Source organism: Oncorhynchus clarkii, chromosome 21 (genome assembly GCF_045791955.1).
Source record: "Oncorhynchus clarkii lewisi isolate Uvic-CL-2024 chromosome 21, UVic_Ocla_1.0, whole genome shotgun sequence".
Classification (NCBI taxonomy): domain Eukaryota; kingdom Metazoa; phylum Chordata; class Actinopteri; order Salmoniformes; family Salmonidae; genus Oncorhynchus; species Oncorhynchus clarkii.
In genome coordinates, this window is record NC_092167.1 from 3,608,172 (window position 1) to 3,616,465 (window position 8,294).

General features: G+C 47.1%; 1 protein-coding gene across 1 annotated transcript in view; it reads right to left on the bottom strand.

The window, feature by feature from the left end:
• The window catches only part of LOC139379638 (ELKS/Rab6-interacting/CAST family member 1-like), a 319,125-nt gene extending 312,437 nt beyond the window's left edge, over window positions 1-6,688 (bottom strand). The window contains exon 1 of the mRNA XM_071122447.1: window positions 6,460-6,688. The gene's annotated coding sequence lies outside the window, so the exon portion shown is untranslated. The remainder of the gene's footprint in view (window positions 1-6,459) is intronic.
• Window positions 6,689-8,294: the final 1,606 nt, after the last annotated feature.

The window sequence follows — 8,294 nt, forward strand, 5'->3', positions numbered from 1 at the left end:
CACGGTTGGTGCGACTGGCTTCTGGGTTGTGTTAAGAAGCAGTGCGGCTTGGTTGGGTTGTGTATGGAGGACTTTCAACCTTCATCTCTCCCGAGGTAGATATGTATAGGGGTAATGTGACAGGGATACTGGAGTGATGGAGGTAGATATGTATAGGGGGGAGGAGACAGGGATACTGGAGTGATGGAGGTAGATATGTATAGGGGGGGGGGATACTGGAGTGATGGAGGTAGATATGTATAGGGGGGAGGAGACAGGGATACTGGAGTGATGGAGGTAGATATGTATAGGGGGGAGGAGACAGGGATACTGGAGTGATGATGGTAGATATGTATAGGGTGGAGGAGACAGGGATACTAGAGTGATGGAGGTAGATATGTATAGGGGGGAGGAGACAGGGATACTGGAGTGATGGAGGTAGATATGTATAGGGGGGAGGAGACAGGGATACTGGAGTGATGATGGTAGATATGTATAGGGGGGAGGAGACAGGGATACTGGAGTGATGATGGTAGATATGTATAGGGGGGAGGAGACAGGGATACTGGAGTGATGGAGGTAGATATGTATAGGGGGGAGGAGACAGGGATACTGGAGTGATGGAGGTAGATATGTATAGGGGGGAGGAGACAGGGATACTGGAGTGATGATGGTAGATATGTATAGGGGGGAGGAGACAGGGATACTGGAGTGATGGAGGTAGATATGTATAGGGGGGAGGAGACAGGGATACTGGAGTGATGATGGTAGATATGTATAGGGGGGAGGAGACAGGGATACTGGAGTGATGGAGGTAGATATGTATAGGGGGGAGGAGACAGGGATACTAGAGTGATGGAGGTAGATATGTATAGGGGGGAGGAGACAGGGATACTAGAGTGATGATGGTAGATATGTATAGGGGGGAGGAGACAGGGATACTGGAGTGATGGAGGTAGATATGTATAGGGGGGAGGAGACAGGGATACTAGAGTGATGATGGTAGATATGTATAGGGGGGAGGAGACAGGGATACTGGAGTGATGGAGGTAGATATGTATAGGGGGGAGGAGACAGGGATACTGGAGTGATGGAGGTAGATATGTATAGGGGGGAGGAGACAGGGATACTAGAGTGATGATGGTAGATATGTATAGGGGGGAGGAGACAGGGATACTGGAGTGATGGAGGTAGATATGTATAGGGGGGAGGAGACAGGGATACTGGAGTGATGGAGGTAGATATGTATAGGGGGGAGGAGACATCCCTTTGTTAGGTGTGAGAAAGTGAAAGGGATAGTTTATTCTGGCATAACCCTGACATCAATGTGTAATAGCACAATCAGCTTGCAAGTGACAGGTAGCCAAGTGGTTAGAGTGTTGCACCAGTAAAAAGGTCGCTAGTTCGAATCCCTGTGCAGAAAAGGTGAAAAATCTGTTGACGTGTCCTTGAGCAAGGCACTTATTGCTCCAGGGAAGCCATTGATAATGGGTGGCTGGAACCCCACTCTCAGGGGGAGTTGGGAAATGCAAAACAAAAAAAACTCTCCAACTCACATGTGTGTATAATTTGCACATGTGTGAAATAAGACAAACATAATCACCCACCACATGATTATCATGTGGGTAAACAGGCTTTATGTAGAATCCTGGGGGCCTGTACACACACACACATCTGGTATAAACCTACATTTTCATTACAACAGCAGCCATCCAACACATAAGTGAACTTGCCAAACTCATTGCTGCAAAAGAGAAGAAATTAATATGGGGTGGGAAAGAAGTGAAAGTAAGAGCTTGGCTTTCTTCAGCCCAGCAGGAATCTAATACGTTTGCCCAGATTGAGCTAACTCCACAAAAATTAAACAATCTCAAAATCTCAAATTTTCTTCAATGAAATACATTCTGAAGTGCTAACCCCAATTTTTGGGGTTCTAAGGGAAACATAGTGTTATTACTGTGTATAAGGCCAACCATACAGCATTATCGTTCCTCTACCATACAGCATTATCCTTCCTCTATAATAGAGCACTATCCTTCCTCTACAATACAGCATTATCCTTCCTCTACAATACAGCATTATCCTTCCTCTACGATACAGCGTTATCCTTCCTCTACACTACAGCATTATCCTTCCTCTACAATACAACATTATCATTCCTCTACGATGCAGCATGATCATTCCTCTACAATGCAACATTATCCTTCATATGCGGTACGACATTACCCTTCCTCTACACTACAGCATTATCCTTCCTTTACACTACAGCATTATCCTTCCTATACAATACATTTATATAATTTCTCTCACTCAGCAATATCCTTATCCATTAGACTCTAGCAAGCTGATACATGATAACACACACACACCACAAGCGCTTATTTTGAGTAAACTTGAAGTTACAGAAGTGAGAGATGACAGGTCTTGACTTGCACATATTGGACTCAACAAACAACTCAGGCAGTATCACCAGGTACTGGAATAGGGGTCAAAGGGGAGGTGACACCAGGTGTCACCAGGTACTGGGATAGGGGTCAGAGGGGAGGTGAAACCAGGTACTGGGATAGGGGTCAGAGGGGGGGGGGGGGGTGTAACCAGGTGTCCACCAGGTACTGGGATAGGGGTCAGAGGGGGGGTGTAACCAGATGTCCACCAGGTACTGGGATAGGGGGTCAGAGGGGAGGTGAAAACTATAAACCAGGTGTCCACCAGGTACTGGGATAGGGGTCAGAGGGGAGGTGAAAACTATAAACCAGGTGTCCACCAGGTACTGGGATAGGGGTCAGAGGGGAGGAGAAAACTATAAACCAGGTGTCACCAGGTACTGGAATAGGGGTCAGAGGGGAGGTGAAACCAGGTGTCCACCAGGTACTGGTATAGGGGTCAGGGGGGGAGGGGGTGTAACCAGGTGTCCACCAGGTACTGGGATAGGGGTCAGGAGGGGGGGGGGGGGGGGGGGGGGGGGTGTAACCAGGTGTCCACCAGGTACTGGGATAGGGGTCAGGGGGGGAGGGGATGTAACCAGGTGTCCACCAGGTACTGGGATAGGGGTCAGGGGGGGAGGGGGTGTAACCAGGTGTCCACCAGGTACTGGGATAGGGGTCAGGAGGGGGGGGGGGGTGTAACCAGGTGTCCACCAGGTACTGGGATAGGGGTCAGAGGGGAGGTGAAAACTATAAATCAACAACTAGAGGAGGTTGTCGTGACTAGTTCATTAAATTTCCATTAAACAAAAAATGTACAGTATGTTATCTATAGTAGGTCAATAGTATGCCCGTGTCAATGTCATCCTCTTTCATTCTACACCATTCATAGAATGTAATTTTATTTAACCTTTATTTAACTAGGCAAGTCAGTTAAGAACAAATTCTTATTTACAATGACGGCCTACCCTGGCCAAACCCTCCCCTAACCTGCACGAGGCTGGGCCAATTGTGCGACGCCCTACGGGACTCTCGATCACGGCCGGTTGTGATACAGCCCGGGATCAAACCAGGGTCTGTAGTGACGCCTCTAGCACTGAGATGCAGGGCCTTAGACCTCTGTGTCCCTCAGGATCGAATGAAACTCTACCAGCAGGAAAAAGACCCATCAAAGATCCATCCAACAACAGGTCAGCTGTCTCCCATAACAACCAGATGAAACAGAGAGGTCACTGTTATCAGTCATATCCCTGTAACCAGGGTCCAATGTCCCCACAGGGGGCTGTACCTGCTCCCAACTCCTTTAGTGGGAGGAGGGCTGTGGAGCAGCCTGACATAAGGCCTTACAGTGGAGCAGCCTGCCATAAGGCCTTACAGTGGAGCAGCCTGCCATAAGGCCTTACAGTGGAGCAGCCTGGCATAAGGCCTTACAGTGGAGTAGCCTGGCATAAGGCCTTACAGTGGAGCAGCCTGGCATAAGGGCCTTACAGTGGAGCAGCCTGGCATAAGGTCTTACAGTGGAGCAGCCTGGCATAAGGGCCTTACAGTGGAGCAGCCTGGTATAAGGCCTTACAGTGGAGCAGCCTGAGATAAGGGCCTTACATTGGAGCAGCCTGACATAAGGCCTTACCGTGGAGCAGCCTGGCATAAGGGCCTTACAGTGGAGCAGCCTGGCATAAGGCCTTACAGTGGAGCAGCCTGACATAAGAGCCTTACAGTGGAGCAGCCTGGCATAAGGGCCTTACAGTGGAGCAGCCTGGGATAAGGGCCTTACATTGGAGCAGCCTGACATAAGGCCTTACCGTGGAGCAGCCTGGCATAAGGGCCTTACAGTGGAGCAGCCTGGCATAAGGCCTTACAGTGGAGCAGCCTGACATAAGAGCCTTACAGTGGAGCAGCCTGGCATAAGGGCCTTACAGTGGAGCAGCCTGGCATAAGGCCTTACAGTGGAGCAGCCTGAATATGGACTGGGGTAGGGCGGCATGTCATTAGGGCCTTATCTCCTCTACAGCAGGTGGGCTCTGACACTGAGACAGACTGTTGGCCCCCTCACAGTGGAGTTAGTACTGAACAACATAACAGTCATTCACTCATTCATTCATTCACTCACTCCTTAATTATCTCTCATACACACAGGCAGACTGACAGGCAGACAGACAGACATAATCAATTATCAGTCAACTGACTAATCAATGATCAGTCAAAAGGCCAGGACACACAGCATTGTGTAACGGATGACATGTACAATATTGAACAGACCCCAGGAAGAGTAGCTGCAGCACGAGCTAATAAACTAAACTAAAATGTTTTTAAAAGTGTATGATCTGAAGGTAACTTCTCCGGTAATTAACGACTTACGGTACCTACTGCCGTTACAAACTAGTCTTACTGTAGCTTGCTGAAAAATACAGACGGTACCTACTGCCGTTACAAACTAGGCCCACTGTAGCTTGCTGAAAAATACAGACGGTGCCTACTGCCGTTACAAACTAGGCCCACTGTAGCTTGCTGAAAAATACAGACGGTACCTACTGCCGTTACAAACTAGGCCCACTGTAGCTTGCTGAAAAATACAGACGGTGCCTACTGCCGTTACAAACTAGGCCCACTGTAGCTTCCTGAAAAATACAGACGGTACCTACTGCCGTTACAAACTAGGCCCACTGTAGCTTGCTGAAAAATACAGACGGTGCCTACTGCCGTTACAAACTAGGCCCACTGTAGCTTCCTGAAAAATACAGACGGTACCTACTGCCGTTACAAACTAGGCCCACTGTAGCTTGCTGAAAAATACTACCGTTAAAAGAATAGTAACTGATAATTTTAAAAAAATACAACGTTATTATTCTGTCAAACTAATCTAGTTAGGGAGCAGCATTATTACTGAGTAGTTATTAGGCTGTTTTGAGGTAAACCCAGGCCCAGTGACGCGTGAATAACAAGGGGTCGATGACAACGTTTAGCCCCAGTCATGAAGCAACCTGTTGCCCGCTGTCTGGAGGATACGAGTAGTCTAGTGGATACCGGGAATAGCCCACAAATACCGCCTCCTCCTCGTCCAAGTCAATCACGGGTGCTTTGGAACAGGCTACAGTCAATTACACAGGGCGTTTACAAACACTTTAGAAGGTCTAATGTTTAGTTCAGATTGGGTATTCTGGAAGGGAGCCGCGCCAGGGTTATTTGACTCCTGTGCTCATGGGAGGAGCTGGGGAAATGCCATTTCAACGGGCGGCAACGTTACACTTTGGAGGTAAATCTCCTATAAACAAGTCATTCCCGTAGGAAAGCGTGTCGTAGATAAAATAATGAGTCTATCTAATCGGAGCCGTCGTAAATCTTTCTATAGCTTTTGTGTTTACAACAATAACGCTACAATGTTGCCGAATAGGCCTGGCGATACATGTTTTATCCACACAGCGTAGCAACAACGTAACAACTTGCAACTTGCTGGACTAGGTTGTTGGCTCCTCGGTAGAGCGGGTGTCGACGTGCTGTGTTGGCCACGCAGCGAGTTGACAGCTCTTTCGTAAGACTGACAAGTCAAAGACAAACCCTTCAGTAAGTAAGACAGTCAAATGAACCCTCAACGGCAGTCTAGAAGACCCCGCTCACTATACACCGACAAAACAACACAATGCACTGATTCATACCCGCTGTATTCGGCTATAAGACGGCCTATTCCTCTGAGGGAACACATGAACACATTGAATGGTAGAATACATAACATACCTACCTACATTGTGTTAAACCCCAGTGAAACGAGACACCTCTTTTCCTCAACCGCTAAATACATTTTCCCTCCTATCTCGCGCTGCACAAGAGCCCAACAACTCGAGACAACAACTAAGTAAAGCTGCTATAATTAGAGTTAATTACAACAGACATGCTGTCAGAACTACCGTATAACACACCACACACACTCAACACATGTACATGACTGCTCTTTCCTGAGACACACACACACACACACTCTCAGGGCAACTAGACTGTCCACTTCTCAGCCCAGTCAGAAGTGGGCTTCAATCTAGAAAATCACTTTTAAAATGTCACCTACCTTCTTCTCATAAATCCGGTTAGTCCAGTTATGTCAATTATCCGTATCCGGCGTCAGATAGAACCGTTATCCGTTGAGGAACCGTTACAACCGATAGAAAATGCCTGTTTTCCGAGCAGTTGCTATTTTTCTCCTCTATTGCCAGCACTACCAGTAGATCCCGAGCCAGGGCGCTTCAGTGACGTAAGGATCGGGATGCGCGTTCACGAGAATGGCCTCCCTCCACTCCACCGCCGTACGTGCACGAGTCTTTCAACATCAGACGCTGGCGGGAGGGTCACGAGAGAAATGAACGGGCTTTCCTCTGTGGCAGAGAGACTTTCACCATAGAACACAATCTATTCTAGACCCTGACTCGTGAAGCTCTTTGAATACTTGCCAGGTATTTCAAACAGAAGAGGGCGCCCTTGGGTAAACACTTCCTAACCTCATCACAGATCAAGATAACAGTTTATTGTCAAACCCCCTGAAGTTCTAACACTGTTTGGAAACGACAACAAGCGTTTTACTGTAAGTCTAGCCGTTTGTAGTGTGCCCATGACATTGTGTCTCGTGTACTTTGAGAGCTATACACAGTATTATGTCTTTTGTTGCCTACAATTTACTTTCGTGTATGTCTAAGTATATGTGTGTAGGCCGGTACAGCAATGTGTTCATTCTAATCCACTGTCAATGACAGTTGTGACAATTCCAGCTGTCAGTGTTGACCACCTCCCATACTGTCCCAGTGCAGTCCCCTGGCGCCAAGGTGGTGTAGTGTGTGTACCCCTTACACACTCTCTCTCTCACACACACACACACACACACACACCAGTTGTCACCCACCCAGACGTGGCCCAAGGAATGTGTCTGGTTCGGTCACCTGAGTGGCCATAGACCAAAGCCTTGATCATGTAATGACTTATTTGTCCATGGTTGGTTAGGTTACTTTATAAATGTAATCTGTTACAGGACAGTTACTAATACCTGTCCAATGTAATCTGTTACGGTACAGTTACTAATTACCTGTCCAATGTAATCTGTTACAGTACTAATTACCTGTCCAATGTAATCTGTTACAGCACAGTTACTAATTACCTGTCCAATGTAATCTGTTACAGTACTAATTACCTGTCCAATGTAATCTGTTACAGCACAGTTACTAATTACCTGTCCAATGTAATCTGGTACAGCACAGTTACTAATTACCTGTCCAATGTAATCTGTTACAGGACAGTTACTAATTACCTGTCCAATGTAATCTGTTACGGTACAGTTACTAATTACCTGTCCAATGTAATCTGTTACAGTACTAATTACCTGTCCAATGTAATCTGGTACAGCACAGTTACTAATTACCTGTCCTAATTACCCAAACTCAGTAACGTAATCTGATTACTTTCAGTTACATTTTGATTAGAAGAATACTAAAATAATCCATCAATTGCATGTGTCATCGCAGTGGTCTCTGATTGGTGGTCATCAGTTGGTGTGTCATCACAGTGGTCTCTGATTGGTGGTCATCAGTTGGTGTGTCATCACAGTGGTCTCTGATTGGTGGTCAGACTTGCTCAGGTGGAATAAACCTGAAGGCCCATACCGTCAATGTGATTGTCCTGTGTTTTATATACACCAATTGTACAAAACATTAGGAATACCTTCCTAATATTGAGTTGCACCCCCTTTTGCCGAGAGGGTTCCGGGTGTGTGGAAAGCGTTCCACAGGGATGCTGGCCCACGTTGACTCCATTGATTCCTACAGTTGTGTCAAGTTGGCTGGATGTCCTTTGGGTGGTGGACCACTCTTGATACACACGGGAAACTGTTGAGCGTGAAAAACCCAGGTGCGCCTTACT